The sequence below is a fragment of the Cydia pomonella genome, chromosome 15 (assembly GCF_033807575.1).
Source record: "Cydia pomonella isolate Wapato2018A chromosome 15, ilCydPomo1, whole genome shotgun sequence".
In the NCBI taxonomy this organism is placed as follows: Eukaryota; Metazoa; Arthropoda; class Insecta; order Lepidoptera; family Tortricidae; genus Cydia; species Cydia pomonella.
Genome location: NC_084717.1, coordinates 11329188 through 11345894, shown reverse-complemented (window position 1 = coordinate 11345894; position 16707 = coordinate 11329188). Strand labels below are relative to the sequence as shown.

Genomic DNA, 16707 nt, shown 5'->3' with positions numbered 1-16707 from the left:
TGAAAAAAGCGGAAAAGTGAGTACCAGCCTACTTTTCGAATCTATGGTGACGCAAATGTAATTGCCTGGAATTCAACGAAACGTCTTTCGAGTGAATGAAATCTGCTTTCCTTTTTTTTTTTTTTTTTATGGAGGATAGGCAGGCGTTTGACCACGATCACACCTGATGGTAAGTGATGATGCGGTCTACGGTGGAGCACGCTTGCCTATGAGATACCTATTTACTCTAGCCTTGAAGAGATTCAGATTGTACTCATACGGAAACACAGACTCGGGCAGGGCATTCCACTCCTTGGCAGTTCGCATAAGGAATGTTGAAGCGAAACGCTTCGTGCGTATTTGTGGAATACCTACCATGAAGCGATGCCGAAGTGCCGATTGTCTGGTAGTCCGATGGTGAAATGGGGACGGAGGAATAAGGTTATGCAATTCCTCAGCACACTCTCCGAAAAGTATCCTATAAAAGATCGTTAGGCTGGCAACCTTGCGTCGATGCTCCAGACTTTGAAGTCGAGCATTCGTCAGATCGTCGTCATTAATAATTCTCTTGGCCCTCCTCTCGACTGACTCGAGCGCCTCAAGCTGGTATTTGGCTGAACCATCCCACAGATGTGAACAGTATTCCACACACGATCGGACTTGTGCTTGGTAAAGGTCGAGCAGCTGCCTAGGTGTAAAATACTGCCTCACCTTGTTGAGGATGCCCAGCTTTTTTGCTGCTAACTGTGCTTTCGACTCGATGTGCGGGCCGAAGTTGAGTTTCGAAGTCAGCGAGGTTTTCCAACCTGAACACAATAAATTAAGGTAAAAATAGATATAGAGGGCATTTATATGATTGTTTTTGGGGAAACAAACTGTCTTACATAATGAACTACTCTTGTCAAAAACCAAATTTACCTAAAGTTAGAGACTCAAGAGTTACGAATAAACGTCAGATATTTCCCGTTCTATGGCAGAAAACCTGTGCCCACGGTATCTTAGACTAATGATTGTGATATTTCCGTCACTAATTTTTTTTTTTTTTATATTATACATTGCATCCGAGCGCATTTAACCTTTTTAAGGAACTTTCTAAAAGGATTAGAGAGGTCACCGGTGACCGCAGAGCTGGCAGCTTCCTCGCTCAAAGAATTAGTCTTGCGATACAGCGAGGAAATGCTGCTAGCATCTACGGCACCATGCCGCAGGGGGATAGTTTTATTTTATTTTAAGTCTAGTTTTATTTATTTTTAGATCTAGGTTTTAAGTTTTGTAGTTTAGTTTTTAGTATATTTACCAAATAAATTTATTTACGGAATTAGCCTTAAATATAGTTTTTAGTTGTATTATTGCAAGCCGGTGACTTAATTAGCTCTTAATAATTAATTTTGCTAAATTCTTTTTAAGTAACATAGGCAGCTCTTCACTCGTCAGGGCCACTTTATTCAGAACAAAACTACATAATATTGTTATATTATAAAAGTAAATTAGAATTCACCTTCCAATACTATTTCACCCGTTACTTTAACCTGTTTTAACACAGTCAGACAGTCACGCAACTAAAAATGTCCTCGGAAAATCTCAGTCCAACTCCGACACTAACCGACACTTAAATTAAAAAATTCAATCAATTAAAGTACCGCGCGGACACCTCGTCGGTGTCCGTTTATTTGTCTTCAGACTGGGACCTATTCCACGGTGAGCGAAAATTTTCTATCGGTGTTTGCGCACTGAATGCCAAGTGGTCGCGGTTTGTGCACGTCTCAGAAATACCACAAGTTTTCACGTTTTGGACACTCGAATAAAAGGGTTTACAAGTTTACATGGACTTTATTAGAAAACTCTATAAAAACCTACTCTAGGTTTGTTTTTGGGTTGAAATTTGAGTGCCTTTTATTAAAGGATTTATCTTATGCATTCATTATTTTAGTTGGACTTTTTAACCTTTTCAACGAGAAGAACATCTAAAGTCATCGTAACTAGTCGTGCCCGCATCGCCATGGTGAACTGTAGGAGTAATTTTGTGACGTTTTTGTATATCCCGTAAAAACATTCAAAATGTTTAACATACTCGTAGTAGTGTGAGTGTTAGAAAAAGTGTTACTAATGTTACCATACTACATATTTAAGCATTTCAGCAACGCGTCGCAATTATCTCAAAACGAGTGGCTGCTTTGATCACCTGGATTTACTAACTTTAGTATACTGTATGGTACCTAGTACCTACACAGAATCGGTACAATACATGCACTAAAGGAACAAATGAAAGCCCTTGATGCTATTTACCATATAAATAAATATATGAATATTTACGGACAACAAGCAACTTATTACCAAGAAGCACTCAGCGCTGCCTCTAGTCCGAGTATTTTTTTAGGATGAGCTAGTGTTTTGTCTAGGTAATGAATAGTGCGGGATCTAGAACGGAGATCTAGGTCATCTGGGCGCATTCGTCTACCCAATGGACCTGAAGTTTTAGTAGGTGTTTTTACAATTTACGAGATGTGCAAAGCTAAAGTACTTACTCAATTTACGGACTATTGTGATCAGTTTTGTATTTCAAAGTAAAAACAAAGATTAGTCCAAGTCCTTATTTCAATATTACCAGTTAAGGGTAAGCATCGACTAGAACTGTACGAGTTTCGACACACTGCTAGAATGCGTTCCTATTGGCACACCTCGCTTAGAAATCGAACATTAAAATTGTCGCATATTGCAACGAGCGGCAAGTTAATTGTTAATTGTTAGTTGTTATCCTTTTATTTTTAATTAGAGGTGTTACTAATAAATGTTTGACGTAACTAATCCTGCCCCAATAACTAACTTGTTGTTAAACAAACTGACTTCACCTAATTTCACCACATTAGTTATGTTTGTCTGGGTTTTCTTTGACCGAGCCAGTGGAAAATTCAGAGGAAAAAGGCAGTCGTGACCAGACTGCAACGCTTTAATTATGTCATAGTCGTGATTTTGTTGGCTATATTGACAAAATGAAACATCTTTATGAGAATACAGCAGGAAAATATTTGTTAGTTAAAATGAAACGTGTTATCGATTACCACGTACGGTCACGTCTGAAAATATCGATACGAAAAAAGTGCCAAAAATATGTACACACGACTTTATTGCCCATATATTAAGGCAGTGTATACATATTTTTGGCACATTTTTCGTATCGATATTTTCAGACGTGACTGTACAGCATTATCCTTCTCACGCCGTGATTGTTGACATTAATTCAGTATGTTCAAAAGATACCGTGAAAGTGTATTCAAATATTAAATCACTTTTGACCAAATTCGGAAAAAATATTTTTTTTTTGGGTGTGTGTGTGTGTTTTCTGCACACGACACGTTATTTGTTTTTTAAATCTTAGCGAAAAAAAAGCATTGCAATGAAAACGTAAAGTTTTTTACTTACAGAAAATAATTGCGAGTGTCCTTTAAAACTGGAATGTCTGTCATATGTATGTCTAAACCAACTCACTTAGTGGCAGCGTCGCAGCCAGAAAGGCGTTTTGCGTTACGTTTTAAGTTATTACAGAAACAAATTTTGACAAGAATTGCCATTATCTCTAAAACAAGACCGATTTTCAAAAACTTTGTATGGCATTTTAATCTCTAAATGCGGTCAAGAGTCACCTTTAAAATCTGTCGGGTTTTACCAGCCCACGGTGTATACTGGGGGCAACTTTGGCTAAGGTTTTAGCCCTTAGCCAAATTTTGCTAAGGATTAAAACCTTTGCCAAACCAAAGCTTTGGTATTTTTTTTTTCATAAGTCCGAATGTTATCTACAGTAGGGCTAAGATGGTCGGCTCTTTATCATTTGTCACCATGCCTCTCACATTCTAACAAGTATGTAAGCGCGAAAGTGACGGGCATAGTGAAAAGTGATAAAAATGGAACTATGCCAACGCTGATCGCAATTCTTAATCGATACTCGTGAAATGATGTGAGCAGATTTGACGATTAAATATATTTTTTGTCGATTCTTTTTTTGGAAAATTTTCAAAATTGCGTAGCCACACATTAATTCAGTTATAAGTTATGCTGCGAGGTCTAAATCTCACACAGCCAGTGTAGTGTAATTTTTTTTAACACCTTTATTATTGACAATTTGGTTGCCAGACAATATAAGTATTTGACAACTTCTCGGCTAGACAAAAGGCCCGTGACGGTAACCGAGTTAGTAGCAGACAGTATTAGTGCACTAGGGGCGTCGTACCCCCCAGATTGCTGGCTTATTGTATTACGCCACTGTTGTTAAGTTAACAGCGATATAACAAACATGCACCTGCCTTATGTTACATCGTATCATTTAGACGCTCCGGCACTTTGAAAGCCTATTCAAGCGTCTAGAAGAAACGAAAACATGTATGTATGTTAAACCCTCTAGTTAGGCACAATAAATTGTAAAATCTTATGGGCCATTTTTATTTTTGTAGTATGTTTTAGATTTTGATAAAATTTATAAGTTTGAAAAGCAGAAAATATGAATATTCTGGTCGTAATAAATAGCAAATCCCAATTTGGGACAAAAAATGTGTGTAAATGTCCACTGAGTTACGAAAATTCCAATTTTTCGTAATTAGTGGAAGATTCTGTAGAGTATTGGTGAAATTGCGCTCATGTTGTACATCATAGGGAACTCTATTTGTCCACCTTTTATCAAAATCTGACAAAAATGAAAAAAAAAAACCGGACATTTGCGAGTCGGGCTCGTCCACCGAGGGTTCCGTCCTTTTTGGTATTTGTTGTTATAGCGACAACAGAAATACATCATCTGTCAAAATTTCAACTGTCTAGCTATCACGGTTCATGAGATACAGCCTAGTGACAGACAGACGGACAGCGGAGTGTTAGTAATAGGGTCCCGTTTTACCCTATGGTGACAGAAGCCTAAAAACGACCACAAAATAACAATCGGCCCTTATATATTGTTTATAAACCATAAAAATATTCGGTAGGTTTATATACCTACTGGTAAATGTCTTGACACCGATTAAGGTATATTTACAGATCGTATTGTAAGTGCATTTTTGCACTGGGTGTACATACCAGTGCAATAATGCACTTACAATACGATCGTATTTTAAAATTTGATTTTGGTATTGTTTTTCACACTAAAGCTGTTTAAAAGATTTTTTTGTGCGCAGACGAGTATAAAAAGAACAAAGATTTTCCGAGTTAGTGAAGTGAAAAATTACTTGTGACTTGGCGCTTTGTCCAACCACTTTTAATAAATATAACTAAGTATTTAATCCTTTCCATGGATAGAGAAAGTCTCGACCAGTCTGAGATTTTTTCTTTCTGAAAAGTGATTAAATAGCATATAAAATAAATCGGTTATGTAATTACAAAAGTAAGTTTTGTAAACTCATAGTCGAAGTATCCTATCGTTATCTTTTTCTCAGCTGATTTAAAGCCTTGTAGGTACTATATTTTGAAATATTGTGAAAAATACTTCGTTTAAACGAAAACCAAAAGCGGCTTCATATCATGCGGGTGAAAAATGAGAATACTGCGGCGAGCAAGCAGAATGGAGAAAACACAGCGGGACAATTTTTTTAGTTAAAATGAAAACACAAAACTAGTCAGGACGCATTTGAAATGTATTATTTTTATTAAGTCTAAATTATTTATTCTTATAGGTCCCACAAAATTCTAACGCAGAGTTTCGTAGGTTGACCCATGTCATGTCGTGAGACTCGTGAGCCGAAAGCCGTTCCTGATGAAAAGGGACGTAATAACAAACAAGGCAAAAAAATTGTCATTGGTATTGGTAGCCTAGTTTTCAATACGAATACAGGGAACGAGAAACATGTGGATTGTAGAGTGTATTCCACTCCTCAGCAGTTCGCAATAAATGAAGGCACAACAGACGAGGCATAATGCATCGTACGACCAAATTAATTGTGTCCTGTGGAACCAATTTCATGTCATGTTAGGTGAGAAAAACATATATAGTTTATTTTGCTCGGAACAATATGAGAGTTACCTACAAGTACCGGAGTGTTTCTCTTGTCCCAATTTTTTATTTACCCAATATAACCTGATTTACTAACCTGTTACAATTTTTACCAACATAACTGGAGTCTTCTATAATTTTGTTCACTGTTACTGGAGCAGATGCCGACAACGATTACTGTTTTATACCGGCGGTAGCGGGCATTTTGATGTATTCCACGGTACGCGAACATCGTCTAGATTGAACGAAAACATTGTTAAATCGATGTTATTTTAATTAGATTTCTCCTCGACATTTCTGAACCTGCGCTATGGTTCTTGTAGGTACGTTATAAAAACAAGAGCTGAAAACAGATTGACTTCTGTGAATCCATGAGTTGTGTTTTTGTGAATTTTATTTCAAAAGCTAGCAATTCGATTCCGATATTTAGAATAATCATTTAAGTTCGTGATGATAATAACAGACATGATCGAATTTGTGCAAGCCGAAAATGAAATGTAAGCCGCTGTTGGGGATAGCGATGGTCTATTTAGAGAAGACTGGAAAATATTGGTAGTGTACACATCAGAGTCATTTATCGGCAAAATTAAGTCACCAGCAACTTTAAATATTTTGGTTTACCTAGTTATTTGTTCATGCTACTTTACATATGGTCCATGTGTATGGTACTTGCACGAAAGAAGGTTGGCTCTTAAGTTTGCTAAATTCCAAAATAGTGAATGGGTTCAAATTATGCGTGCCCGCTAGTACTATAGACAAAACTGCAAGTTCATATTGACCTTTTTGACGCCAATGACGGATATATCCGCACCTTAGATTCAACGCCAAAGACGGATTAATCCGTCATAGATCACACAGCAACAGACCTACGTGCATATGCATATAGTTCAATTTTGTTTTGACACTTCGGTGACGTGGCGTCCGAGTGACAACTTTTGTGTTTGACATGGCGTCGAAAATGCAATATTCCTACCTAATTAAACACCACTGTAACATTACCAAATAGTACATTACGATACAAGTGCGAAAAATAGGAAATTCGAAACGAGTGGCGATAAATTAAAACACGACCGAAGGGAGTGTTTTAAATCGACACGAGTTGCGAATTACCTATTCGCACATGTATCATACAACGTTTTACAGTACATATGGCCCTTTAAATGTTCGACACAGTAACGTAATATGCTAATTTTCGCACTAGTGCGGTAAAGTAGCACCATATGTACTGTAAACGATATTTTATGTCAGCGGACACTGTTATTCTAGAGCACACATGTTTTACAAGCTTTGACCTCGATACGAGTATGATAACATAATAAACATTGCAAGGACGTTGGATAAATATTTGGTACAATGCCAAGGACGTTATGGACGTCATAATATATGTAACCGATGCGATGTAACGGTTCTTAAAAGGAAAGTGGAGGACCGCTTCTCCATACAAACGTAGTCCCTATTTTCCTCTAGGGATATTGACATTGTGGGAAATATTTTAGCATCATTTGGTGAACTTTAACCATAGCCGATGCCCCTTCGTTTTCGAAGAATTATGAGCTTTTCTTAATTTCATAAAAATGAAGAATTTTTTTTCTGAAATTCTTAATTCGTATGGTATTTCTTTTACGCTCCTAACTCTTATAGTATAAAAATCAAACCACATCAAACAAAGGTATGGTAAGTATACATCTAATTGTGTAAAAACATTTTCCATAATGTCAACATGCAGAGAAGAAAATTGGGACTACGGTTGTACAGAAAAGGGGTCCTCCACTATCCTCTTTAAGATATATACGTAAACGTAACTATAGCTATACAAAGGAAGTCAGTAAACTTTATCTGAGGAAAATATTTTTCTATTTAATACCCGTTGGAAAAATAAGTTGGATGTTGATTCTTATGCAATAGTAATTTAATATACATATAATTACCTTATTTAAGTTCGTCTAGGTCATAAAACGATTATTATACTTAGGAAAAAACATGAAAACTTGATTCGTAAGTGGGCCTTTTCTTCGATGCCTAGTTTACGGTTTTTTTTACAGTCGGTCGTTTATTATACGATTTATGATGTTATAAAGCATAAAATAATGCTCTTGCAGCGTTGCTATAACACCCTTTATGATTTTGCTATCGCTATTGAACTGTTTGGCATGAGAATCGCATTAGTGAAGTCTGGTATCATGTCTGGCGTATTATCCTTTTATCTAAGCATGAAACATAGATTGAAATGTAGTATGGTGGTATGGGAGTACAAGAAGCATTAAAAGTATCAAATCAGACTACACGTCTACCACCACCATTCTTAAATAGCTTATCAAAAAGATATGAAGTATAAATAAATTGTGACTGATCAGTGATCCTGTTAGAAAACGAACTGTAGAGATACATCCCCTAGTTGAGAAAGAATTCAAGGATGGCAGATACTTTTGCGGCGTTGTTTCATCCGCTACTATTGATGCTAAAGCTCTGGTTTCCTTTTTTAGCGTTGCTGTCATATAGCGCCCGTCTCCATACAAAAACTACTCCAGCCATATTTAGCCGTTATTATTTTAGGAAATCGTTTAGGAAAACAGAGCTTAACAGTACCTACTAAGTTGCGAGCAGAGACTAATATAGCTAATAACTATAACTAAGTATAATATTTTGCTTGATATTAAACATCATACTTTAAACATAAGTTATGATTGTCAAAGTACTTATCAGTTCCCCAGGGCCCACACTAAACGGGGAACAGATACGAGACGGCAACAGATGAAATAAATTTTTAACGAAGCTGATTTCCTCAAGGCCCCAACCTCCCCTTTGATGTTCATGATTGGCTTGATTTCAAATAATCTTAACAGAAATATACGGGGGTGGGCTGGGGATAAATGGATCTTTCATATAAGTACTTTATTAGCTATGATCCAATGCAGATATAAGGAGTTGGCAAAATGGAAAAGGTAAGGAGGAAATTGGGTTTAATATGACTGACAACAAAAAATATGTTCAAGTATTATGAGATGTTACATAATATTTGTTTTAGGAGAAGAAATATATTTTTTTAGTTTAACATATGAATAACAACATAGAAACATGTCATTGTCTGTATGTTTTTTTAATTAATTCAGCTTGTTTACACAAACAGCAAATGGTGAATACATTTTAGTGTCTGCCAAAAAATACAATACACTAGGTGTATATAATAATCTAAATTAATCGCCCTCTAACAAATACATTTGAAAAAATCGGAAAACAGTGACCAAAATACAACGCCGGTTGACCGCGGCCGAAATGAAATAAAACCAGTCAAGGTACTGACTGCTCTGAATACAGAGCGGAATAGTTTTGCGAATGGATTTTTTGGGTAGCAGGTGTGTAGGCTGTAGGCATGGCTTTTGCTGCCACCACTTTAGTTATTCTGTTTCCAATATGTCGTTCTAGATTAGGTACCTATATAGGTATTTCGTAGGGAATTGGATGGCTTTTCTATAAGCAGAAATTGAATTCTCTCCACAAGGCTTTTCCGTCAATTCCATCATTCACTCTCGCATTTTTTGTAAATTAACTGAAGCCATACAGTGGTCTTATCACACCTGTCACTTTGACGAGTCAAACACAGGGAACCCTCTATCTATTCACATATGCATTAGGTAAGAATTGTTAAGGTAGGTTCAGAAAACGAATTTTAAAAAGGTCATAGCGCTTTTTTGGATCACAATACGGTTGCCATACATTTAAATATCAATCTTGAGGTTTTTCTCTAGGGACGTCAGCGATTCGAATCTTGGGTTTTTTACTTTCGCTTGATGGAAAAAATCACGAACATAGGTCTAAAGGTTAAACATATGAAAACTAAAATAGACAATAAATTATGTTTGAGGCAACTCGACGACTCCTTTTTTATTTTTAAAACACACAAAAATTTAAATGAAAAACATGATATCCGCGCTCCCGAGCAAGCACTTTAATTTCGCTATTTTATTACGGGAGTTAGCTTGGTCTGACTCTTATAGCTATTAACTAAGACACCATGCGACTCTGTAATTAAATCATTGTAATATTTGAATAGAAATGAGATTAACCATATCTCTTAAGCTCACTTTTCCGGCTTCGTTATTTGATTTCAAAACAAGTTTAATGTTTTTTTTCTTTTAAAATGTGATTTAAATATAATCCTCAGCGAACTTTAGAACCTCCAGTTCATTCAAAGCCGCTACGCAAATCTTCACAAAAAAACACTACTTAACATTTTCAGGCGCTAAATTAAGATTTCCCCCTGTTCACCATACCAAAATCCTACTCTCCTAATAAATGCCACGAGAAAGCAATCTTATGTTATTCTCGTTAAGGTTTAAAATTAAAATACCGTGTAGTTAGGATGTGAGGTTTTTGAAGTAAGTTTACAATTCGCGTATTATTATGAACTCCTCCAGATAAACCCCGTTTTGAGCTTTCGAAAAATTCCCTTCTATTTTCTGTGATGCAGTGAAATGAAATGTGTATCCATTCGTTATTCTCTTTGACTGTGTGTTTTGAGTGACAAGATTATTTATCTATCTATTTATCAGACTAAACTCCGCCTGCGACTTCCTTCACGTAGAGGTTTAAAAAATTATACTTCAACTTCAAAATCTATTCAGCAAATAGGCCACAAGGGCACTTTTATACGTCAACATGGAATTTACATACAAGCACAAAAAAGCACATCAACAATTATAAAATACAATTAACTGAAAATATCAATGCTAACTACACTATTTGCAGTCCCTTATTTCAACAGTGTCGCGAGTTCATTGTTTTTTCCCATCTCAAAAAATGCTGAACGCGCTCAAAGAAGTTTTCACTTCAAAATAGATTCCCTAGTCGAGCTTTACAAAAAACATTAGAAAAATATGTTTTGAATTTAAAAGTCCTTTTTTTCAACGGTATAGGCTCTGCGTTGTATGGCAGTATGTACGAGTATCTAATGGAACTGTTATATAGATAATGACAAAGTAAACTTTGTCAAGCAACTAAAAAGGTACCTTGTTGCTAGTTAAAAATGGTGTAATGTTAACTAATACTGAAATACAGTAAAACTTCACTAATGAATGAATTTTGAACGCGATTAGGGAAATGGGGCATCGCTTGCCACGCGATTGTATGGACCGACTCGTGAATCAGTGATTAGTGATTAGAGCTGCCTAGTAATTTCACTAATTTATTAGGATACAGATTGCGTCTATGATGTAAATAATAATTAATTCTAACATAGTGACACCCGTTTTAATTTTTCATGTTCTGAAAGTGGTTCAATGTTTATTTGGAGTTTTACTTGCTAAGTCAATATCCGTTATTTTTTTACAATAAGTTATTAAAATTCGGTTCATAATAGTTTTGCCGTATAATTTGCATTCTGAATTTAACTCCTGATTCCATAAATTAGAATGTAACTAATTCAATAGGTACATTTATAGGTATGTACAACTATTAAAATCGAAATAAAGTCATCTAAATTCGTGATTTTTAAGATACAATTTTTTCTATAGTATACAGTAATAGATACAGATGTTTTGAACCATCTTTTGCCATCGTATTTTCTCGGAAACGTTCGTATTTGTCATCTTACTTCAATGAACGTCAGTACTTTTATACTGAGGCTGACTGAAATAGCATAACACGTTCGCGCGTTTCCGTGAAAATACACTGGCAAAGGATTATTCCTACATTTGTACTTCTTCTGTACCTAATATAATTTGAATACTACAATATAGAACAGGTACTTTTACTTTATTGGGATAACACAAAATGATAAGTACTTACTAGCATTTTCATGCATGGTGTAACTACTCTGAAATGGACCAAGTAGGTAAATAATGAGAGTACATTGGCTATAGAGGAAGCTTGAAACTAATTGCAGCGGCTTTGGTTTCATTGCACCGAAATATCATAATAATCATCTTAATTTGTCCTAGATTTCAAAATACCTAGGCCCAAAAGCTGAAATATCACATTGTTTTTTTTTTCAAATAGTCGAATGTCATATTGACTTTTATTCATATCTTATAAGTCTCAAAATACCCAAATGTCACCTACGAACCTGGCAGGATACTCTCATGCTGCGTCTACCTCAAATAGGTATCAAAGTAAACATATTTTGTCATACACAATAATAACGAGTCCTTTAATATCGCAAAACTCTTCTAAAAGTCATGTCTTTGGCTATACGGACAGGCGCGTTCCGGGCGGAAATTGAATCGTTTGGGAATTTAGACGGGCCGTGTCTGGGACCGCTGTCTAACTTAGAGACTTTGGTCCAAGTCTTTAATTTGAGCTGTAAAAGAGCTACTGGCGTTTAAGAAATACGAGTATTGTGTCTGGGACATTGAAAAAAATAAAACAATCAAAGTTGTAACCTTCACAAAACGCTTCGTGCTCATTTGATGATGCTTCTATTATTATTTATACTCTGGCACACTCACTTTTTCCGTTGAAAAAGGCGGCAAATTTGAATTTCATGCCTCTGGGAGATGAGTTGCGCGCTCTTCGCGCTGATAACAAACGAATGCGCGAGCAGCTTGCACTCCTACAAGAGGAGACCAAGGCTCTTAGGAGAGCTTTCTCGGAAAGAAATGGAGAGAGGAAGGAGAAGCCTCAGACAGATGCCAACTCTGTTCACGCGTTGGCTATTAAAGAGTCATTAGCGGAACTCAAAGAGGAACTCAAAAACGAACTCATCAATACCGTCGGTGATATTATCAATATTCGCCTGGATGAGGTAAAACGACGTCTCCCTCCTGAGCCGATCCTCCGCCCTCCGCTGGCGGCAGACCGGAATAGAGCTGGAGACGCCGCCCGACTACAAAGCCCACCAGTGGCTCATGCGAGGGATTCGAAAAAAGACCGGCCTATCCCCAAACCACGAAAGCAGAAGCCGAACTGCACGGACCCGGCTAAGGGAACACAACGCCATACAGCAAACGTCGCGCCAGCACCAAGGCTGAAGCGGCCGCAGACGGCACCACCACCACCGCCCACGCAACCTACAAGGTTGACTCAAGATGCATCGCAGGAGGAAACATGGAGCCAAGTGACACACAAGAAAAAAAAGGCTAAAAAAGCCGTTAAAGCGGTAACATCGGTATCTCAGCCGGCTACCAATACAACTGCGAAACCGCGCAAACGCGGAGTTGTATTTCCTCCGACGGCTGCTATAGTTGTAGCCTTAAAGCCGGAATCGGAAGCTACTTATGCCTCCATTTTGACCAGGGCTACAAACTCAGTTGGGCTGGCTGAATTTGGTATTGACCATGTGCGGATCCGCAAAACGGCGAATGGGGCCCGAATCATTGAGGTTCCCAACGCGGACAACGGCAGAGCGGCCGACGGTCTTCGGGAAAAGTTAGAAGCCCTCGTAGGAGAGGATGCGAAGGTTTACAGGCCCGTTAAAATGGCTGGCCTGCGCGTGTCTGGTCTTAATGATTCGGCAACGCCTGATGCTGTCGCAGCTGTAATAGCGGCTAAAGGCGGATGCAGTGTAGAGGAAGTAAAGGTGGGCTCAATCCGCGCCTCCTTCAATGGGTCCGGGTCAACCTTGGTGAAATGTCCTGTAGCAGCGGCAAAGAAAGTGGCTGACGGTGAGAGAATCTCGGTGGGTTGGTTAAACGCGGTGGTCCAGGCTCTGGACCCGGGACCGTTCCGGTGCTATAAATGCATGGGGACGGGGCACACCAGAACAACAAGTGCAGTACGGCCCGATTCGAAGAATGAAATACGATACCATTAGAAGTATTAGAACAAATTAAATTATTTTCAGAAAATATTTTTTTTCCCAGTTAATAATGAAATACGATAACGATAAGTTCTGGTTTAGATAAGTTCTCATTTAGATATCGTTTGTAAGTCGTATAATTGACAAAAGTTGCTCGATTCGGGCAACCAATGTCACTTTGATGTTCTAAATATCGTAGGTAGATCTTATTGGGATCACAGCGGAATCGAAATAAACGTCAATTTTAACATGTCGTTCGTATCGTTCTTTTAAAGATCTTTCCAAGATCTTAAACGTATCATTCTTCGAATCGGGCCATTATACATACCGTGCCCGAAACTGTTTTTTGAAAAGTTTTCACAGATAATGAAATATGACATTGATGCATCAAGGCGGTTTGTTTACAAAGGGCCTACTGGGAAACGCGAAAATCGAAATTTAGTTATCTGCCTCTTCATCGCTCTAATATGCAAGAGTAATAGAGAGGTTAGATAACGAAATTTCGATTTTCATGTTTCGCGGTAGACCCTCAGATTGTGATGGATTGTGGTAATGGCGCCCTCTACGCAGAGTTTCGCGTAATATTCCCTATTAACTAAGACAATCTTACTATTTCTTGTCGAATATAAACCTGAGTCGCGTTAAAAAATACCTACAAATTCCGTTTTCACTATTTACTTCTCTTTCTAACAAATAGAGCTGTTAGGAAATGAAGCAAAAGGCTATAACAGGTTACCTATAAGTTGCTGGTGAAGGCGCTCAAATGTCGCAACTAACCAAGCCGGCAAGAATCGAGCTTTAAGGACACTTCACCGCTCATTCATTGTCAATGGGAAAGTTTCTCGATAATTCCATTTTCTACATTATACCAACTGACAAATACTGACAATTTTGCTTATAAATGTTGTTTTTCTCGAACATCTTCATAAATTAGTCTAAAACAAGAGCCATATATCCCACGCTAACGCAACGTGGAAACGAATGCACAGCGACACTTAAAGCAATGAGTAAAACAAAGACAAGGGCGATTACTTAAGGCGAAGGATTACTATACAGCTGCAAGCTACATTTAGCGTACTTCTTACGACCGTTTGTACTAAACTAAGTTATAAAATTATACAATTCTTCATGAAATAACAGCTGCCATCGCCATTTTTAACGGTCATGTAATTTGTTCACTCACCTTTAGCGGTAGTATAATAGTTATTTACGATACAAGTGCAGAAAATAGGAAATTTGCAACAAGTGGTGACAAATCAAAACACGGCCAAAGGGCACGCGTGCGGGAATGAGCACTTTCTGTGCTTATGTCGAAACTTTAAAGAGCCATATGTACTGTAAAAAGTTGTCGATACACGTGCGAATAGGTAATTCGCAACTCGTGTCGATTTAAACACTCTCTTTGGTCGTGTTTTAATTTATCACCACTCATTGCGAATTTCTTATTTTCTGCACTTGTATCGTAAGTAATTATATCACTATGATTGTCAACTGTTAATTTCTAACGTCCCACCGTCCTTATACTATTTCTTTGACCGACAATGATATGTAAATAATTATTTGGAACAGAGTTGCCTTTGTTTTATTTAGATAGAACGTTAGATTTAAGAACAAAATAAATTAAATTCATTCCTATAGGTACCATTGATTCAAATTTGAACGCCAATTTTTCTTGTATGGTGACCGCAAGAAGCTAAGGCACGTACCTAGTCACCGACTCAACACCGAGGGTATTCTTATCCAGTTCATGAGGCTTACATTTTATACTACGTCGGTGGCAAACAAGCATACGGACCGCCTGATAGTAAACAGTCTCCGTATAGCCTATGTACGCCTGCAACTCCAGAGGAGTTACAAGCACGTTGCCAACCCTAACACTCCACACCCTCGCTCGATTTTTACAGCTGTACAGTTAAACCTCGAATACGTGAAATAGTTTTACATTACCTTTTTGTTTTCGAATATTCCTTAAACATTCATAAAAGCCAGCACCTGTAGACCGAAATTCTCATTAGCAACTTCGCCTTTAGTGAAAAAGTCAAACAAAGCCCTGAACAATTATTTAAGCACAGGCAAAAAGCGGAGATGTCCACTGAATAAATTGTCGCGGTAAAACGACCGCAGGGCGGATCAAAAAGAAACGCACAGTCAGTTTCGCCATCCGGGTGCCGAGGTTTAATACATATGTACATGGATCCATTTAGAGATTTTAGAGTCCGTGCGGAAAGAGAAGAATGGTTCCCCTACATTCCACTACTCTTCCCTTTCCGCAGACTCTAGTGCTTTTTATTGGCTTTCATTAAGCGTCATTACTGTTATTAATTAGAGGTCGAAAACTATAGTTCAAGTTCAATCGGCTTAAAGGCCTCCTAGCTTAGTCGGTACCTAGTTGACCCTGCCTACGAAGCAGGAGGTCCCGGGTTCGAATCCTGGTTAGGGCATTTATTTGTATTGTATGATAATCAAATGTTCCTGAGTTATGGATATTCACTATGTATAAAAGTATTTATATATACTTTATATTATGTATAGTCCTAGTACCCATAACGCAAGCACACATTATATTGAGCTTTCTGTGGTGAGACTAGGTCGAGTTGTGTAAGATTGCCGTATAATATTTATATTTATATTATTTATTTAATAGTTAGGTAAATAAATATGAATGCCAATGTTCTTTTTGCTTTTTTATGAGAATTTTCGTCCATTCATTGAAATAATATGTCTTAGCTTAGAACTACGATAACTATTCAAATAATAGTTACTTGAATGAACTTATCTGAATTAGTTTTGGAATCGTCCATTGGATCCCCGTTTTTGGAATAGTTACTTTCACTATGAGACTATGTCCGGCAAATGGTTTGCAAGTTTTGAAGACTAATGTACAGTGAACTGCGAAATTGCATGGATAAATTACAAATGAATTCACTGATAAAGTCGCCATGTACTTTTACGGCTGATGGTACTTAGTTACACGCAAACATTAAGTTAAAATGGTAAAAAATCACACACTTAAACAGCAATAACTATA

At 37.4% G+C, this 16707-nt stretch overlaps 1 protein-coding gene across 9 annotated transcripts in view; it reads left to right on the top strand.

The window, feature by feature from the left end:
- The window catches only part of LOC133525828 (uncharacterized protein CG43867), a 515679-nt gene that overhangs the window by 400902 nt on the left and 98070 nt on the right, over positions 1-16707 (top strand). The gene's annotated exons all lie outside the window — the stretch shown is intronic.